We start from the raw sequence: 20,000 nt of genomic DNA, 5'->3' as shown, positions 1-20,000 counted from the left end.
TGGGAATTCCAACAGCCAACTTCTCTCCCTTGAAACAAGAAGCTAAGCAGGTTCCACCGAGACTTGAACTCGGATCAGCTGGATTCAAAGTCCAAAGTGCTAACCATTACACCATGGAACCGTCCTCTTTAATATTTGGCCCACAATTTTTTTATATAAGTGCATGGTTAAGTACTCATGGACCTGGTCATCAGAGCAATGCAGCGTGCCAAACCCATGTACAGCTTTTTTACTCTTGCAAGTATAGCTTTGATCTATGTGAAGGGGATGTAGAGAAAGCTTCAAAAGTCTTGAGCAAGAAAACTCTTCAAGACTATACAAATTTACCAATAAATCCTCACCAAAAAAAAAAAAAATATATATATATATATATATATATATATATATATTTTTTTTTTTTTTCATTTTCCTGTTTCTCATATAATGCTCAGACAGCTTAATTTATTTATTTCTTGAAAGCAAATTTAATGTGCATTGAAGTTTTCTTGGGAACTGTTACCATGTCACATTCTTCATGGGTGCTAAACAACTTCAACACAAAACAAACTTATGATACAGGGTATCGATCTGCATTCCCCTATTGATGGTCCTCTGTCCTTGGCAGCAGAGTATTAATCCATTCATTAGTTGAGATTTGGAGGCTACCTGCTTTTGATAAATACTTTTTATTAGGTCCTCTGAACCTTTGGTGCAAAATGCAAAGAAGAATCAACTGAGTTTGATCACATTTCACTGGATTCCAAATCCAGACTATTAACCATTACACAATGGAACAAAAATGTATTTGACAGCACTGCTCTGGGTGTGGCGAACGAACATGCTTTGTGGAAATTGGCAAGAGAAGGTTACATTTTAGGCATCTTTATGGGAATTCCAACAGCCAACCTCTGTCCCTTGAAACAAGAAGCTAAGCAGGTTCCACTGAGACTTGAACTCGTATCACTGGATTCAAAGTCCAAAGTGCTAACCATTACACCAAGGAACCAAAAATGTATTTGACTGCACAGCTCTGGGTGTGGAGAACGAACACGCTTTGTGGAAATTGGCAAGAGAAGGTTACATTTTAGGCATCTTTATGGGAATTCCAACAGCCAACCTCTGTCCCTTGAAACAAGAAGCTAAGCAGGTTCCACTGAGACTTGAACTCGTATCACTGGATTCAAAGTCCAAAGTGCTAACCATTACACCAAGGAACCAAAAATGTATTTGATAGCACAGCTCTGGGTGTGGAGAACGAACATGCTTTGTGGAAATTGGCAAGAGAAGGATACAGTTTAGGCATCTTTATGGGAATTCCAACAGCCAACTTCTCTCCCTTGAAACAAGAAGCTAAGCAGGTTCCACCGAGACTTGAACTCGGATCGCTGGATTCAAAGTCCAAAGTGCTAACCATTACACCATGGAACCGTCCTCTTTAATATTTGGCCCACAATTTTTTTATATAAGTGCATGGTTAAGTACTCATGGACCTGGTCATCAGAGCAATGCAGCGTGCCAAACCCATGTACAGCTTTTTTACTCTTGCAAGTATAGCTTTGATCTATGTGAAGGGGGATGTAGAGAAAGCTTCAAAAGTCTTGAGCAAGAAAACTCTTCAAGACTATACAAATTTACCAATAAATCCTGACAAAAAAAAAAAAAAAATAAAAAAAAATATATATATATATACATTCTTCATGGGTGCTAAACAACTTCAACACAAAACAAACTTATGATACAGGGTATCGATCTGCATTCCCCTATTGATGGTCCTCTGTCCTTGGCAGCAGAGTATTAATCCATTCATTAGTTGAGATTTGGAGGCTACCTGCTTTTGATAAATACTTTTTATTAGGTCCTCTGAACCTTTGGTGCAAAATGCAAAGAAGAATCAACTGAGTTTGATCACATTTCACTGGATTCCAAATCCAGACTATTAACCATTACACAATGGAACAAAAATGTATTTGACAGCACTGCTCTGGGTGTGGCGAACGAACATGCTTTGTGGAAATTGGCAAGAGAAGGTTACATTTTAGGCATCTTTATGGGAATTCCAACAGCCAACCTCTGTCCCTTGAAACAAGAAGCTAAGCAGGTTCCACTGAGACTTGAACTCGTATCACTGGATTCAAAGTCCAAAGTGCTAACCATTACACCAAGGAACCAAAAATGTATTTGATAGCACAGCTCTGGGTGTGGAGAACGAACATGCTTTGTGGAAATTGGCAAGAGAAGGACACAGTTTAGGCATCTTTATGGGAATTCCAACAGCCAACTTCTCTCCCTTGAAACAAGAAGCTAAGCAGGTTCCACCGAGACTTGAACTCGGATCGCTGGATTCAAAGTCCAAAGTGCTAACCATTACACCATGGAACCGTCCTCTTTAATATTTGGCCCACAACTTTTTTATATAAGTGCATGGTTAAGTACTCATGGACCTGGTCATCAGAGCAATGCAGCATGCCAAACCCATGTACAGCTTTTTTACTCTTGCAAGTATAGCTTTGATCTATGTGAAGGGGGATGTAGAGAAAGCTTCAAAAGTCTTGAGCAAGAAAACTCTTAAAGACTATACAAATTTACCAATAAATCCTGACAAAAAAAAAAAAAAAAAAAAAAAATATATATATATACATTCTTCATGGGTGCTAAACAACTTCAACACAAAACAAACTTATGATACAGGGTATCGATCTGCATTCCCTATTGATGGTCCTCTGTCCTTGGCAGCAGAGTATTAATCCATTCATTAGTTGAGATTTGGAGGCTACCTGCTTTTGATAAATACTTTTTATTAGGTCCTCTGAACCTTTGGTGCAAAATGCAAAGAAGAATCAACTGAGTTTGATCACATTTCACTGGATTCCAAATCCAGACTATTAACCATTACACAATGGAACAAAAATGTATTTGACAGCACTGCTCTGGGTGTGGCTGAACGAACATGCTTTATGGAAATTGGCAAGAAAAGGTTACATTTTAGGCATCTTTATGGGAATTCCAACAGCCAACCTCTGTCCCTTGAAACAAGAAGCTAAGCAGGTTCCACTGAGACTTGAACTCGTATCACTGGATTCAAAGTCCAAAGTGCTAACCATTACACCAAGGAACCAAAAATGTATTTGACTGCACAGCTCTGGGTGTGGAGAACGAACACGCTTTGTGGAAATTGGCAAGAGAAGGTTACATTTTAGGCATCTTTATGGGAATTCCAACAGCCAACCTCTGTCCCTTGAAACAAGAAGCTAAGCAGGTTCCACTGAGACTTGAACTCGTATCACTGGATTCAAAGTCCAAAGTGCTAACCATTACACCAAGGAACCAAAAATGTATTTGATAGCACAGCTCTGGGTGTGGAGAACGAACATGCTTTGTGGAAATTGGCAAGAGAAGGTTACATTTTAGGCATCTTTATGGGAATTCCAACAGCCAACCTCTGTCCCTTGAAACAAGAAGCTAAGCAGGTTCCACTGAGACTTGAACTCGTATCACTGGATTCAAAGTCCAAAGTGCTAACCATTACACCAAGGAACCAAAAATGTATTTGATAGCACAGCTCTGGGTGTGGAGAACGAACATGCTTTGTGGAAATTGGCAAGAGAAGGATACAGTTTAGGCATCTTTATGGGAAATCCAACAGCCAACTTCTCTCCCTTGAAACAAGAAGCTAAGCAGGTTCCACCGAGACTTGAACGCGAATCGCTGGATTCAAAGTCCAAAGTGCTAACCATTACACCATGGAACCGTCCTCTTTAGTATTTGGCCCACAATTTTTTTATATAAGTGCATGGTTAAGTACTCATGGACCTGGTCATCAGAGCAATGCAGCGTGCCAAACCCATGTACAGCTTTTTTACTCTTGCAAGTATAGCTTTGATCTATGTGAAGGGGGATGTAGAGAAAGCTTCAAAAGTCTTGAGCAAGAAAACTCTTCAAGACTATACAAATTTACCAATAAATCCTCACCAAAAAAAAAAAAAAAAATATATATATATATATATATTTTTTTTTTTTCATTTTTCCTGTTTCTCATATAATGCTCAGACAGCTTAATTTATTTATTTCTTGAAAGCAAATTTAATGTGCATTGAAGTTTTCTTGGGAACTGTTACCATGTCACATTCTTCATGGGTGCTAAACAACTTCAACACAAAACAAACTTATGATACAGGGTATCGATCTGCATTCCCCTATTGATGGTCCTCTGTCCTTGGCAGCAGAGTATTAATCCATTCATTAGTTGAGATTTGGAGGCTACCTGCTTTTGATAAATACTTTTTATTAGGTCCTCTGAACCTTTGGTGCAAAATGCAAAGAAGAATCAACTGAGTTTGATCACATTTCACTGGATTCCAAATCCAGACTATTAACCATTACACAATGGAACAAAAATGTATTTGACAGCACTGCTCTGGGTGTGGCGAACGAACATGCTTTGTGGAAATTGGCAAGAGAAGGTTACATTTTAGGCATCTTTATGGGAATTCCAACAGCCAACCTCTGTCCCTTGAAACAAGAAGCTAAGCAGGTTCCACTGAGACTTGAACTCGTATCACTGGATTCAAAGTCCAAAGTGCTAACCATTACACCAAGGAACCAAAAATGTATTTGACTAGCACAGCTCTGGGTGTGGAGAACGAACATGCTTTGTGGAAATTGGCAAGAGAAGGATACAGTTTAGGCATCTTTATGGGAATTCCAACAGCCAACTTCTCTCCCTTGAAACAAGAAGCTAAGCAGGTTCCACCGAGACTTGAACTCGGATCGCTGGATTCAAAGTCCAAAGTGCTAACCATTACACCATGGAACCGTCCTCTTTAATATTTGGCCCACAATTTTTTATATAAGTGCATGGTTAAGTACTCATGGACCTGGTCATCAGAGCAATGCAGCATGCCAAACCCATGTACAGCTTTTTTACTCTTGCAAGTATAGCTTTGATCTATGTGAAGGGGATGTAGAGAAGCTTCAAAAGTCTTGAGCAAGAAAACTCTTCAAGACTATACAAATTTACCAATAAATCCTGACAAAAAAAAAAAAAAAATAAAAAAAATATATATATATACATTCTTCATGGGTGCTAAACAACTTCAACACAAAACAAACTTATGATACAGGGTATCGATCTGCATTCCCCTATTGATGGTCCTCTGTCCTTGGCAGCAGAGTATTAATCCATTCATTAGTTGAGATTTGGAGGCTACCTGCTTTTGATAAATACTTTTTATTAGGTCCTCTGAACCTTTGGTGCAAAATGCAAAGAAGAATCAACTGAGTTTGATCACATTTCACTGGATTCCAAATCCAGACTATTAACCATTACACAATGGAACAAAAATGTATTTGACAGCACTGCTCTGGGTGTGGCTGAACGAACATGCTTTATGGAAATTGGCAAGAAAAGGTTACATTTTAGGCATCTTTATGGGAATTCCAACAGCCAACCTCTGTCCCTTGAAACAAGAAGCTAAGCAGGTTCCACTGAGACTTGAACTCGTATCACTGGATTCAAAGTCCAAAGTGCTAACCATTACACCAAGGAACCAAAAATGTATTTGACTGCACAGCTCTGGGTGTGGAGAACGAACACGCTTTGTGGAAATTGGCAAGAGAAGGTTACATTTTAGGCATCTTTATGGGAATTCCAACAGCCAACCTCTGTCCCTTGAAACAAGAAGCTAAGCAGGTTCCACTGAGACTTGAACTCGTATCACTGGATTCAAAGTCCAAAGTGCTAACCATTACACCAAGGAACCAAAAATGTATTTGATAGCACAGCTCTGGGTGTGGAGAACGAACATGCTTTGTGGAAATTGGCAAGAGAAGGTTACATTTTAGGCATCTTTATGGGAATTCCAACAGCCAACCTCTGTCCCTTGAAACAAGAAGCTAAGCAGGTTCCACTGAGACTTGAACTCGTATCACTGGATTCAAAGTCCAAAGTGCTAACCATTACACCAAGGAACCAAAAATGTATTTGATAGCACAGCTCTGGGTGTGGAGAACGAACATGCTTTGTGGAAATTGGCAAGAGAAGGATACAGTTTAGGCATCTTTATGGGAAATCCAACAGCCAACTTCTCTCCCTTGAAACAAGAAGCTAAGCAGGTTCCACCGAGACTTGAACTCGGATCGCTGGATTCAAAGTCCAAAGTGCTAACCATTACACCATGGAACCGTCCTCTTTAATATTTGGCCCACAATTTTTTTATATAAGTGCATGGTTAAGTACTCATGGACCTGGTCATCAGAGCAATGCAGCGTGCCAAACCCATGTACAGCTTTTTTACTCTTGCAAGTATAGCTTTGATCTATGTGAAGGGGATGTAGAAAGCTTCAAAAGTCTTGAGCAAGAAAACTCTTCAAGACTATACAAATTTACCAATAAATCCTCACAAAAAAAAAAAAAAATATATATATATATATATATATATATTTTTTTTTTCATTTTTCTGTTTCTCATATAATGCTCAGACAGCTTAATTTATTTACTTCTTGAAAGCAAATTTAATGTGCATTGAAGTTTTCTTGGGAACTGTTACCATGTCACATTCTTCATGGGTGCTAAACAACTTCAACACAAAACAAACTTATGATACAGGGTATCGATCTGCATTCCCCTATTGATGGTCCTCTGTCCTTGGCAGCAGAGTATTAATCCATTCATTAGTTGAGATTTGGAGGCTACCTGCTTTTGATAAATACTTTTTATTAGGTCCTCTGAACCTTTGGTGCAAAATGCAAAGAAGAATCAACTGAGTTTGATCACATTTCACTGGATTCCAAATCCAGACTATTAACCATTACACAATGGAACAAAAATGTATTTGACAGCACTGCTCTGGGTGTGGCGAACGAACATGCTTTATGGAAATTGGCAAGAAAAGGTTACATTTTAGGCATCTTTATGGGAATTCCAACAGCCAACCTCTGTCCCTTGAAACAAGAAGCTAAGCAGGTTCCACTGAGACTTGAACTCGTATCACTGGATTCAAAGTCCAAAGTGCTAACCATTACACCAAGGAACCAAAAATGTATTTGACTGCACAGCTCTGGGTGTGGAGAACGAACATGCTTTGTGGAAATTGGCAAGAGAAGGATACAGTTTAGGCATCTTTATGGGAATTCCAACAGCCAACTTCTCTCCCTTGAAACAAGAAGCTAAGCAGGTTCCACCGAGACTTGAACTCGGATCGCTGGATTCAAAGTCCAAAGTGCTAACCATTACACCATGGAACCGTCCTCTTTAATATTTGGCCCACAATTTTTTTATATAAGTGCATGGTTAAGTACTCATGGACCTGGTCATCAGAGCAATGCAGCATGCCAAACCCATGTACAGCTTTTTTACTCTTACAAGTATAGCTTTGATCTATGTGAAGGGGATGTAGAAAGCTTCAAAAGTCTTGAGCAAGAAAACTCTTCAAGACTATACAAATTTACCAATAAATCCTCACAAAAAAAAAAAAAAAAAAAATATATATATATATATATATATATATATATATATATATATATATATTTGTTTTTCATTTTTCCTGTTTCTCATATAATGCTCAGACAGCTTAATTTATTTATTTCTTGAAAGCAAATTTAATGTGCATTGAAGTTTTCTTGGGAACTGTTACCATGTCACATTCTTCATGGGTGCTAAACAACTTCAACACAAAACAAACTTATGATACAGGGTATCGATCTGCATTCCCCTATTGATGGTCCTCTGTCCTTGGCAGCAGAGTATTAATCCATTCATTAGTTGAGATTTGGAGGCTACCTGCTTTTGATAAATACTTTTTATTAGGTCCTCTGTCCCTTGAAACAAGAAGCTAAGCAGGTTCCCCTGAGACTTGAACTCGTATCACTGGATTCAAAGTCCAAAGTGCTAACCATTACACCAAGGAACCAAAAATGTATTTGATAGCACAGCTCTGGGTGTGGAGAACGAACATGCTTTGTGGAAATTGGCAAGAGGAGGATACAGTTTAGGCATCTTTATGGGAATTCCAACAGCCAACTTCTCTCCCTTGAAACAAGAAGCTAAGAAGGTTCCACCGAGACTTGAACTCAGATCGCTGGATTCAAAGTCCAAAGTGCTAACCATTACACCATGGAACCGTCCTCTTTAATAGTTGGCCCATAATTTTTTTATATAAGTGCATGGTTAAGTACTCATGGACCTGGTCATCAGAGCAATGCAGCGTGCCAAACCCATGTACAGCTTTTTTACTCTTGCAAGTATAGCTTTGATCTATGTGAAGGGGGATGTAGAGAAAGCTTCAAAAGTCTTGAGCAAGAAAACTCTTCAAGACTATACAAATTTACCAATAAATCCTGACAAAAAAAAATAAAAAAAATAAAAAAATATATATATATATACATTCTTCATGGGTGCTAAACAACTTCAACACAAAACAAACTTATGATACAGGGTATCGATCTGCATTCCCCTATTGATGGTCCTCTGTCCTTGGCAGCAGAGTATTAATCCATTCATTAGTTGAGATTTGGAGGCTACCTGCTTTTGATAAATACTTTTTATTAGGTCCTCTGAACCTTTGGTGCAAAATGCAAAGAAGAATCAACTGAGTTTGATCACATTTCACTGGATTCCAAATCCAGACTATTAACCATTACACAATGGAACAAAAAAGTATTTGACAGCACTGCTCTGGGTGTGGCGAACGAACATGCTTTGTGGAAATTGGCAAGAGAAGGTTACATTTTAGGCAGCTTTATGGGAATTCCAACAGCCAACTTCTCTCCCTTGAAACAAGAAGCTAAGCAGGTTCCACCGAGACTTGAACTCAGATCTCTGGATTCAAAGTCCAAAGTGCTAACCAATACACCATGGAACCATCCTCTTTAATATTTGGCCCACAATTTTTTTATATAAGTGCATGGTTAAGTACTCATGGACCTGGTCATCAGAGCAATGCAGCGTGCCAAACCCATGTACAGCCTTTTTACTCTTGCAAGTATAGCTTTGATCTATGTGAAGGGGATGTAGAAAGCTTCAAAAGTCTTGAGCAAGAAAACTCTTCAAGACTATACAAATTTACCAATAAATCCTGACAAAAAAAATAAAAAAATAAAAAAAATATATATATATACATTCTTCATGGGTGCTAAACAACTTCAACACAAAACAAACTTATGATACAGGGTATCGATCTGCATTCCCTATTGATGGTCCTCTGTCCTTGGCAGCAGAGTATTAATCCATTCATTAGTTGAGATTTGGAGGCTACCTGCTTTTGATAAATACTTTTATTAGGTCCTCTGAACCTTTGGTGCAAAATGCAAAGAAGAATCAACTGAGTTTGATCACATTTCACTGGATTCCAAATCCAGACTATTAACCATTACACAATGGAACAAAAATGTATTTGACAGCACTGCTCTGGGTGTGGCTGAACGAACATGCTTTATGGAAATTGGCAAGAAAAGGTTACATTTTAGGCATCTTTATGGGAATTCCAACAGCCAACCTCTGTCCCTTGAAACAAGAAGCTAAGCAGGTTCCACTGAGACTTGAACTCGTATCACTGGATTCAAAGTCCAAAGTGCTAACCATTACACCAAGGAACCAAAAATGTATTTGACTGCACAGCTCTGGGTGTGGAGAACGAACACGCTTTGTGGAAATTGGCAAGAGAAGGTTACATTTTAGGCATCTTTATGGGAATTCCAACAGCCAACCTCTGTCCCTTGAAACAAGAAGCTAAGCAGGTTCCACTGAGACTTGAACTCGTATCACTGGATTCAAAGTCCAAAGTGCTAACCATTACACCAAGGAACCAAAAATGTATTTGATAGCACAGCTCTGGGTGTGGAGAACGAACATGCTTTGTGGAAATTGGCAAGAGAAGGTTACATTTTAGGCATCTTTATGGGAATTCCAACAGCCAACCTCTGTCCCTTGAAACAAGAAGCTAAGCAGGTTCCACTGAGACTTGAACTCGTATCACTGGATTCAAAGTCCAAAGTGCTAACCATTACACCAAGGAACCAAAAATGTATTTGATAGCACAGCTCTGGGTGTGGAGAACGAACATGCTTTGTGGAAATTGGCAAGAGAAGGATACAGTTTAGGCATCTTTATGGGAAATCCAACAGCCAACTTCTCTCCCTTGAAACAAGAAGCTAAGCAGGTTCCACCGAGACTTGAACGCGAATCGCTGGATTCAAAGTCCAAAGTGCTAACCATTACACCATGGAACCGTCCTCTTTAATATTTGGCCCACAATTGTTTTATATAAGTGCATGGTGAAGTACTCATGGACCTGGTCATCAGAGAAATGCAGCGTGCCAAACCCATGTACAGCTTTTTTACTCTTGCAAGTATAGCTCTGATCTATGTGAAGGGGGATGTAGAGAAAGCTTCAAAAGTCTTGAGCAAGAAAACTCTTCAAGACTATACAAATTTACCAATAAATCCTCACCAAAAAAAAAAAAATATATATATATATATATATATATATTTTTTTTTTTCATTTTTCCTGTTTCTCATATAATGCTCAGACAGCTTAATTTATTTATTTCTTGAAAGCAAATTTAATGTGCATTGAAGTTTTCTTGGGAACTGTTACCATGTCACATTCTTCATGGGTGCTAAACAACTTCAACACAAAACAAACTTATGATACAGGGTATCGATCTGCATTCCCCTATTGATGGTCCTCTGTCCTTGGCAGCAGAGTATTAATCCATTCATTAGTTGAGATTTGGAGGCTACCTGCTTTTGATAAATACTTTTTATTAGGTCCTCTGAACCTTTGGTGCAAAATGCAAAGAAGAATCAACTGAGTTTGATCACATTTCACTGGATTCCAAATCCAGACTATTAACCATTACACAATGGAACAAAAATGTATTTGACAGCACTGCTCTGGGTGTGGCGAACGAACATGCTTTGTGGAAATTGGCAAGAGAAGGTTACATTTTAGGCATCTTTATGGGAATTCCAACAGCCAACCTCTGTCCCTTGAAACAAGAAGCTAAGCAGGTTCCACTGAGACTTGAACACGTATCACTGGATTCAAAGTCCAAAGTGCTAACCATTACACCAAGGAACCAAAAATGTATTTGACTGCACAGCTCTGGGTGTGGAGAATGAACACGCTTTGTGGAAATTGGCAAGAGAAGGTTACATTTTAGGCATCTTTATGGGAATTCCAACAGCCAACCTCTGTCCCATGAAACAAGAAGCTAAGAAGGTTCCACCGAGTCTTGAACTTGTATCACTGGATTCAAAGTCCAAAGTGCTAACCATTACACCAAGGAACCAAAAATGCATTTGATAGCACAGCTCTGGGTGTGGAGAACGAACATGCTTTGTGGACATTGGCAAGAGAAGGATACAGTTTAGGCATCTTTATGGGAATTCCAACAGCCAACTTCTCTCCCTTGAAACAAGAAGCTAAGCAGGTTCCACCGAGACTTGAACTCGGATCGCTGGATTCAAAGTCCAAAGTGCTAACCATTACACCATGGAACCATCCTCTTTAATATTTGGCCCACAATTGTTTTATATAAGTGCATGGTGAAGTACTCATGGACCTGGTCATCAGAGAAATGCAGCGTGCCAAACCCATGTACAGCTTTTTTACTCTTGCAAGTATAGCTTTGATCTATGTGAAGGGGGATGTAGAGAAAGCTTCAAAAGTCTTGAGCAAGAAAACTCTTCAAGACTATACAAATTTACCAATAAATCCTGACAAAAAAAAAAAAAATATATATATATATATATATATATATATTTTTTTTCATTTTTCCTGTTTCTCATATAATGCTCAGACAGCTTAATTTATTTACTTCTTGAAAGCAAATTTAATGTGCATTGAAGTTTTCTTGGGAACTGTTACCATGTCACATTCTTCATGGGTGCTAAACAACTTCAACACAAAACAAACTTATGATACAGGGTATCGATCTGCATTCCCCTATTGATGGTCCTCTGTCCTTGGCAGCAGAGTATTAATCCATTCATTAGTTGAGATTTGGAGGCTACCTGCTTTTGATAAATACTTTTTATTAGGTCCTCTGAACCTTTGGTGCAAAATGCAAAGAAGAATCAACTGAGTTTGATCACATTTCACTGGATTCCAAATCCAGACTATTAACCATTACACAATGGAACAAAAATGTATTTGACAGCACTGCTCTGGGTGTGGCGAACGAACATGCTTTATGGAAATTGGCAAGAGAAGGTTACATTTTAGGCATCTTTATGGGAATTCCAACAGCCAACCTCTGTCCCATGAAACAAGAAGCTAAGAAGGTTCCACCGAGTCTTGAACTTGTATCACTGGATTCAAAGTCCAAAGTGCTAACCATTACACCAAGGAACCAAAAATGCATTTGATAGCACAGCTCTGGGTGTGGAGAACGAACATGCTTTGTGGACATTGGCAAGAGAAGGATACAGTTTAGGCATCTTTATGGGAATTCCAACAGCCAACTTCTCTCCCTTGAAACAAGAAGCTAAGCAGGTTCCACCGAGACCTGAATTCGGATCGCTGGATTCAAAGTCCTAACCATTACACCATGGAACCGTCCTCTTTAATATTTGGCCCACAATTTTTTTATATAAGTGCATGGTTAAGTACTCATGGACCTGGTCATCAGAGCAATGCAGCGTGCCAAACCCATGTACAGCTTTTTTACTCTTACAAGTATAGCTTTGATCTATGTGAAGGGGATGTAGAGAAGCTTCAAAAGTCTTGAGCAAGAAAACTCTTCAAGACTATACAAATTTACCAATAAATCCTCACAAAAAAAAAAAAATATATATATATATATATATATATATTTTTTTTTTTCATTTTTCCTGTTTCTCATATAATGCTCAGACAGCTTAATTTATTTATTTCTTGAAAGCAAATTTAATGTGCATTGAAGTTTTCTTGGGAACTGTTACCATGTCACATTCTTCATGGGTGCTAAACAACTTCAACACAAAACAAACTTATGATACAGGGTATCGATCTGCATTCCCCTATTGATGGTCCTCTGTCCTTGGCAGCAGAGTATTAATCCATTCCTTAGTTGAGATTTGGAGGCTACCTGCTTTTGATAAATACTTTTTATTAGGTCCTCTGAACCTTTGGTGCAAAATGCAAAGAAGAATCAACTGAGTTTGATCACATTTCACTGGATTCCAAATCCAGACTATTAACCATTACACAATGGAACAAAAATGTATTTGACAGCACTGCTCTGGGTGTGGCGAACGAACATGCTTTGTGGAAATTGGCAAGAGAAGGTTACATTTTAGGCATCTTTATGGGAATTCCAACAGCCAACCTCTGTCCCTTGAAACAAGAAGCTAAGCAGGTTCCACTGAGACTTGAACTCGTATCACTGGATTCAAAGTCCAAAGTGCTAACCATTACACCAAGGAACCAAAAATGTATTTGATAGCACAGCTCTGGGTGTGGAGAACGAACATGCTTTGTGGAAATTGGCAAGAGAAGGTTACAGTTTAGGCATCTTTATGGGAATTCCAACAGCCAACCTCTGTCCCTTGAAACAAGAAGCTAAGCAGGTTCCACCAAGACTTGAACTCAGATCACTGGATTCAAAGTCCAAAGTGCTAACCATTACACCATGGAACCGTCCTCTTTAATATTTGGCCCACAATTGTTTTATATAAGTGCATGGTGAAGTACTCATGGACCTGGTCATCAGAGCAATGCAGCGTGCCAAACCCATGTACAGCTTTTTTACTCTTGCAAGTATAGCTCTGATCTATGTGAAGGGGATGTAGAGAAAGCTTCAAAAGTCTTGAGCAAGAAAACTCTTCAAGACTATACAAATTTACCAATAAATCCTAACAAAAAAAAAAAAAATATATATATATATATATATATATATATATATATATTTTTTTTTTTTTCATTTTCCTGTTTCTCATATAATGCTCAGACAGCTTAATTTATTTATTTCTTGAAAGCAAATTTAATGTGCATTGAAGTTTTCTTGGGAACTGTTACCATGTCACATTCTTCATGGGTGCTAAACAACTTCAACACAAAACAAACTTATGATACAGGGTATCGATCTGCATTCCCCTACTGATGGTCCTCTGTCCTTGGCAGCAGAGTATTAATCCATTCATTAGTTGAGATTTGGAGGCTACCTGCTTTTGATAAATACTTTTTATTAGGTCCTCTGAACCTTTGGTGCAAAATGCAAAGAAGAATCAACTGAGTTTGATCACATTTCACTGGATTCCAAATCCAGACTATTAACCATTACACAATGGAACAAAAATGTATTTGACAGCACTGCTCTGGGTGTGGCGAACGAACATGCTTTGTGGAAATTGGCAAGAGAAGGTTACATTTTAGGCATCTTTATGGGAATTCCAACAGCCAACCTCTGTCCCTTGAAACAAGAAGCTAAGCAGGTTCCACTGAGACTTGAACTCGTATCACTGGATTCAAAGTCCAAAGTGCTAACCATTACACCAAGGAACCAAAAATGTATTTGATAGCACAGCTCTGGGTGTGGAGAACGAACATGCTTTGTGGAAATTGGCAAGAGAAGGTTACAGTTTAGGCATCTTTATGGGAATTCCAACAGCCAACCTCTGTCCCTTGAAACAAGAAGCTAAGCAGGTTCCACCAAGACTTGAACTCAGATCGCTGGATTCAAAGTCCAAAGTGCTAACCATTACACCATGGAACCATCCTCTTTAATGTTTGGCCCACAATTGTTTTATATAAGTGCATGGTTAAGTACTCATGGACCTGGTCATCAGAGCAATGCAGCGTGCCAAACCCATGTACAGCTTTTTTACTCTTGCAAGTATAGCTCTGATCTATGTGAAGGGGATGTAGAGAAGCTTCAAAAGTCTTGAGCAAGAAAACTCTTCAAGACTATACAAATTTACCAATAAATCCTCACAAAAAAAAAAAATATATATATATATATATATATATATATATATATATATATATATATATATATTTATATTTTTTTTCATTTTCCTGTTTCTCATATAATGCTCAGACAGCTTAATTTATTTATTTCTTGAAAGCAAATTTAATGTGCATTGAAGTTTTCTTGGGAACTGTTACCATGTCACATTCTTCATGGGTGCTAAACAACTTCAACACAAAACAAACTTATGATACAGGGTATCGATCTGCATTCCCCTATTGATGGTCCTCTGTCCTTGGCAGCAGAGTATTAATCCATTCATTAGTTGAGATTTGGAGGCTACCTGCTTTTGATAAATACTTTTTATTAGGTCCTCTGAACCTTTGGTGCAAAATGCAAAGAAGAATCAACTGAGTTTGATCACATTTCAATGGATTCCAAATCCAGACTATTAACCATTATACAATGGAACAAAAATGTATTTGACAGCACTGCTCTGGGTGTGGCGAACGAACATGCTTTGTGGAAATCGGCAAGAGAAGGTTACATTTTAGGCATCTTTATGGGAATTCCAACAGCCAACCTCTGTCCCTTGAAACAAGAAGCTAAGCAGGTTCCACTGAGACTTGAACTCGTATCACTGGATTCAAAGTCCAAAGTGCTAACCATTACACCAAGGAACCAAAAATGTATTTGATAGCACAGCTCTGGGTGTGGAGAACGAACATGCTTTGTGGAAATTGGCAAGAGAAGGATACAGTTTAGGCATCTTTATGGGAATTCCAACAGCCAACTTCTCTCCCTTGAAACAAGAAGCTGAGCAGGTTCCATCGAGACTTGAACTCGGATCACTGGATTCAAAGTCCAAAGTGCTAACCATTACACCATGGAACCGTCCTCTTTAATATTTGGCCCACAATTTTTTTATATAAGTGCATGGTTAAGTACTCATGGACCTGGTCATCAGAGCAATGCAGCGTGCCAAACCCATGTACAGCTTTTTTACTCTTGCAAGTATAGCTTTGATCTATGTGAAGGGGGATGTAGAGAAAGCTTCAAAAGTCTTGAGCAAGAAAAGTCTTCAAGACTATACAAATTTACCAATAAATCCTCACAAAAAAAAAAAGATATATATATATATATATATATATATTTTTTTTTTTCATTTTCCTGTTTCTCATATAATGCTCAGACAGCTTAATTTATTTATTTCTTGAAAGCAAATTTAATGTGCATTGAAGTTTTCTTGGGAACTGTTACCATGTCACATTCTTCATGGGTGCTAAACAACTTCAACACAAAACAAACTTATGATACAGGGTATCGATCTGCATTCCCCTATTGATGGTCCTCTGTCCTTGGCAGCAGAGTATTAATCCATTCATTAGTTGAGATTTGGAGGCTACCTGCTTTTGATAAATACTTTTTATTAGGTCCTCTGAACCTTTGGTGCAAAATGCAAAGAAGAATCAACTGAGTTTGATCACATTTCACTGGATTCCAAATCCAGACTATTAACCATTATACAATGGAACAAAAATGTATTTGACAGCACTGCTCTGGGTGTGGCGAACGAACATGCTTTGTGGAAATCGGCAAGAGAAGGTTACATTTTAGGCATCTTTATGGGAATTCCAACAGCCAACCTCTGTCCCTTGAAACAAGAAGCTAAGCAGGTTCCACTGAGACTTGAACTCGTATCACTGGATTCAAAGTCCAAAGTGCTAACCATTACACCAAGGAAACAAAAATGTATTTGATAGCACAGCTCTGGGTGTGGAGAACGAACATGCTTTGTGGAAATTGGCAAGAGAAGGATAAAGTTTAGGCATCTTTATGGGAATTCCAACAGCCAACTTCTCTCCCTTGAAACAAGAAGCTAAGCAGGTTCCATCGAGACTTGAACTCGGATCACTGGATTCAAAGTCCAAACTGCTAACCATTACACCATGGAACCGTCCTCTTTAATATTTGGCCCACAATTTTTTTATATAAGTGCATGGTTAAGTACTCATGGACCTGGACATCAGAGCAATGCAGCGTGCCAAACCCATGTACAGCTTTTTTACTCTTGCAAGTATAGCTTTGATCTATGTGAAGGGGGATGTAGAGAAAGCTTCAAAAGTCTTGAGCAAGAAAAGTCTTCAAGACTATACAAATTTACCAATAAATCCTAACAAAAAAAAAAAAAGATATATATATATATATATATATATATATATATATTTTTTTTTCATTTTTCCTGTTTCTCATATAATGCTCAGACAGCTTAATTTATTTATTTCTTGAAAGCAAATTTAATGTGCATTGAAGTTTTCTTGGGAACTGTTACCATGTCACATTCTTCATGGGTGCTAAACAACTTCAACACAAAACAAACTTATGATACAGGGTATCGATCTGCATTCCCCTATTGATGGTCCTCTGTCCTTGGCAGCAGAGTATTAATCCATTCATTAGTTGAGATTTGGAGGCTACCTGCTTTTGATAAATACTTTTTATTAGGTCCTCTGAACCTTTGGTGCAAAATGCAAAGAAGAATCAACTGAGTTTGATCACATTTCACTGGATTCCAAATCCAGACTATTAACCATTACACAATGGAACAAAAATGTATTTGACAGCACTGCTCTGGGTGTGGCGAACGAACATGCTTTGTGGAAATTGGCAAGAGAAGGTTACATTTTAGGCATCTTTATGGGAATTCCAACAGCCAACCTCTGTCCCTTGAAACAAGAAGCTAAGCAGGTTCCACTGAGACTTGAACTCGTATCACTGGATTCAAAGTCCAAAGTGCTAACCATTACACCAAGGAACCAAAAATGTATTTGATAGCACAGCTCTGGGTGTGGAGAACGAACATGCTTTGTGGAAATTGGCAAGAGAAGGTTACAGTTTAGGCATCTTTATGGGAATTCCAACAGCCAACCTCTCTCCCTTGAAACAAGAAGCTAAGCAGGTTCCACCGAGACTTGAACTCGGATCGCTGGATTCAAAGTCCAAAGTGCTAACCATTACACCATGGAACCATCCTCTTTAATATTTGGCCCACAATTGTTTTATATAAGTGCATGGTGAAGTACTCATGGACCTGGTCATCAGAGCAATGCAGCGTGCCAAACCCATGTACAGCTTTTTTACTCTTGCAAGTATAGCTCTGATCTATGTGAAGGGGGATGTAGAGAAAGCTTCAAAAGTCTTGAGCAAGAAAACTCTTCAAGACTATACAAATTTACCAATAAATCCTCACAAAAAAAAAAAAATATATATATATATATATATATATATATTTATTTTTTTTTTCATTTTTCCTGTTTCTCATATAATGCTCAGACAGCTTAATTTATTTATTTCTTGAAAGCAAATTTAATGTGCATTGAAGTTTTCTTGGGAACTGTTACCATGTCACATTCTTCATGGGTGCTAAACAACTTCAACACAAAACAAACTTATGATACAGGGTATCGATCTGCATTCCCCTATTGATGGTCCTCTGTCCTTGGCAGCAGAGTATTAATCCATTCATTAGTTGAGATTTGGAGGCTACCTGCTTTTGATAAATACTTTTTATTAGGTCCTCTGAACCTTTGGTGCAAAATGCAAAGAAGAATCAACTGAGTTTGATCACATTTCACTGGATTCCAAATCCAGACTATTAACCATTACACAATGGAACAAAAATGTATTTGACAGCACTGCTCTGGGTGTGGCGAACGAACATGCTTTGTGGAAATTGGCAAGAGAAGGTTACATTTTAGGCATCTTTATGGGAATTCCAACAGCCAACCTCTGTCCCTTGAAACAAGAAGCTAAGCAGGTTCCACTGAGACTTGAACTCGTATCACTGGATTCAAAGTCCAAAGTGCTAACCATTACACCAAGGAACCAAAAATGCATTTGATAGCACAGCTCTGGGTGTGGAGAACGAACATGCTTTGTGGAAATTGGCAAGAGAAGGATACAGTTTAGGCATCTTTATGGGAATTCCAACAGCCAACTTCTCTCCCTTGAAACAAGAAGCTAAGCAGGTTCCACCGAGACCTGAATTCGGATCGCTGGATTCAAAGTCCTAACCATTACACCATGGAACCGTCCTCTTTAATATTTGGCCCACAATTTTTTTATATAAGTGCATGGTTAAGTACTCATGGACCTGGTCATCAGAGCAATGCAGCGTGCCAAACCCATGTACAGCTTTTTTACTCTTACAAGTATAGCTTTGATCTATGTGAAGGGGGATGTAGAGAAAGCTTCAAAAGTCTTGAGCAAGAAAACTCTTCAAGACTATACAAATTTACCAATAAATCCTCACAAAAAAAAAAAAAAAGATATATATATATATATATATATATTTTTTTTTTCTTTTCATTTTTCCTGTTTCTCATATAATGCTCAGACAGCTTAATTTATTTATTTCTTGAAAGCAAATTTAATGTGCATTGAAGTTTTCTTGGGAACTGTTACCATGTCACATTCTTCATGGGTGCTAAACAACTTCAACACAAAACAAACTTATGATACAGGGTATCGATCTGCATTCCCCTATTGATGGTCCTCTGTCCTTGGCAGCAGAGTATTAATCCATTCATTAGTTGAGATTTGGAGGCTACCTGCTTTTGATAAATACTTTTTATTAGGTCCTCTGAACCTTTGGTGCAAAATGCAAAGAAGAATCAACTGAGTTTGATCACATTTCACTGGATTCCAAATCCAGACTATTAACCATTACACAATGGAACAAAAATGTATTTGACAGCACTGCTCTGGGTGTGGCGAACGAACATGCTTTGTGGAAATTGGCAAGAGAAGGTTACATTTTAGGCATCTTTATGGGAATTCCAACAGCCAACCTCTGTCCCTTGAAACAAGAAGCTAAGCAGGTTCCACTGAGACTTGAACTCGTATCACTGGATTCAAAGTCCAAAGTGCTAACCATTACACCAAGGAACCAAAAATGTATTTGATAGCACAGCTCTGGGTGTGGAGAACGAACATGCTTTGTGGAAATTGGCAAGAGAAGGATACAGTTTAGGCATCTTTATGGGAATTCCAACAGCCAACTTCTCTCCCTTGAAACAAGAAGCTAAGCAGGTTCCACCAAGACTTGAACTCAGATCGCTGGATTCAAAGTC

The 20,000-nt window shown here is 38.4% G+C and overlaps 14 non-coding genes across 14 annotated transcripts in view; all 14 read right to left on the bottom strand.

The window, feature by feature from the left end:
- Nucleotides 1–48: 48 nt before the first annotated feature.
- Nucleotides 49–121, bottom strand: trnaq-uug (transfer RNA glutamine (anticodon UUG)). The gene has a single exon. It is a non-coding gene; the product is annotated as a tRNA-Gln (tRNA).
- A 1,214-nt stretch (nucleotides 122–1,335) lies between these two features.
- Nucleotides 1,336–1,407, bottom strand: trnaq-uug (transfer RNA glutamine (anticodon UUG)). The gene has a single exon. It is a non-coding gene; the product is annotated as a tRNA-Gln (tRNA).
- Nucleotides 1,408–2,286: 879 nt separating this feature from the next.
- On the bottom strand, nucleotides 2,287–2,358 carry trnaq-uug (transfer RNA glutamine (anticodon UUG)). Its single transcript has one exon. It is a non-coding gene; the product is annotated as a tRNA-Gln (tRNA).
- A 2,362-nt stretch (nucleotides 2,359–4,720) lies between these two features.
- trnaq-uug (transfer RNA glutamine (anticodon UUG)) lies at nucleotides 4,721–4,792 on the bottom strand. Its single transcript has one exon. It is a non-coding gene; the product is annotated as a tRNA-Gln (tRNA).
- Nucleotides 4,793–6,088: 1,296 nt separating this feature from the next.
- On the bottom strand, nucleotides 6,089–6,160 carry trnaq-uug (transfer RNA glutamine (anticodon UUG)). Its single transcript has one exon. It is a non-coding gene; the product is annotated as a tRNA-Gln (tRNA).
- A 989-nt stretch (nucleotides 6,161–7,149) lies between these two features.
- On the bottom strand, nucleotides 7,150–7,221 carry trnaq-uug (transfer RNA glutamine (anticodon UUG)). The gene has a single exon. It is a non-coding gene; the product is annotated as a tRNA-Gln (tRNA).
- An 804-nt stretch (nucleotides 7,222–8,025) lies between these two features.
- Nucleotides 8,026–8,097, bottom strand: trnaq-uug (transfer RNA glutamine (anticodon UUG)). The gene has a single exon. It is a non-coding gene; the product is annotated as a tRNA-Gln (tRNA).
- Nucleotides 8,098–8,765: 668 nt separating this feature from the next.
- trnaq-uug (transfer RNA glutamine (anticodon UUG)) lies at nucleotides 8,766–8,837 on the bottom strand. Its single transcript has one exon. It is a non-coding gene; the product is annotated as a tRNA-Gln (tRNA).
- A 2,570-nt stretch (nucleotides 8,838–11,407) lies between these two features.
- Nucleotides 11,408–11,479, bottom strand: trnaq-uug (transfer RNA glutamine (anticodon UUG)). Its single transcript has one exon. It is a non-coding gene; the product is annotated as a tRNA-Gln (tRNA).
- A 2,047-nt stretch (nucleotides 11,480–13,526) lies between these two features.
- trnaq-uug (transfer RNA glutamine (anticodon UUG)) lies at nucleotides 13,527–13,598 on the bottom strand. The gene has a single exon. It is a non-coding gene; the product is annotated as a tRNA-Gln (tRNA).
- A 1,003-nt stretch (nucleotides 13,599–14,601) lies between these two features.
- Nucleotides 14,602–14,673, bottom strand: trnaq-uug (transfer RNA glutamine (anticodon UUG)). Its single transcript has one exon. It is a non-coding gene; the product is annotated as a tRNA-Gln (tRNA).
- A 1,017-nt stretch (nucleotides 14,674–15,690) lies between these two features.
- Nucleotides 15,691–15,762, bottom strand: trnaq-uug (transfer RNA glutamine (anticodon UUG)). Its single transcript has one exon. It is a non-coding gene; the product is annotated as a tRNA-Gln (tRNA).
- Nucleotides 15,763–17,825: 2,063 nt separating this feature from the next.
- Nucleotides 17,826–17,897, bottom strand: trnaq-uug (transfer RNA glutamine (anticodon UUG)). The gene has a single exon. It is a non-coding gene; the product is annotated as a tRNA-Gln (tRNA).
- A 2,060-nt stretch (nucleotides 17,898–19,957) lies between these two features.
- The window catches only part of trnaq-uug (transfer RNA glutamine (anticodon UUG)), a 72-nt gene continuing 29 nt past the window's right edge, over nucleotides 19,958–20,000 (bottom strand). Inside the window, exon 1 of the tRNA in view lies at nucleotides 19,958–20,000. This exon is cut by the window's right edge and continues 29 nt beyond it. This is a non-coding gene — a tRNA (tRNA-Gln).

This window comes from Xyrauchen texanus, chromosome 28 (genome assembly GCF_025860055.1).
Source record: "Xyrauchen texanus isolate HMW12.3.18 chromosome 28, RBS_HiC_50CHRs, whole genome shotgun sequence".
In the NCBI taxonomy this organism is placed as follows: domain Eukaryota; kingdom Metazoa; phylum Chordata; class Actinopteri; order Cypriniformes; family Catostomidae; genus Xyrauchen; species Xyrauchen texanus.
This window is presented reverse-complemented; position numbering and strand designations above follow the sequence as displayed.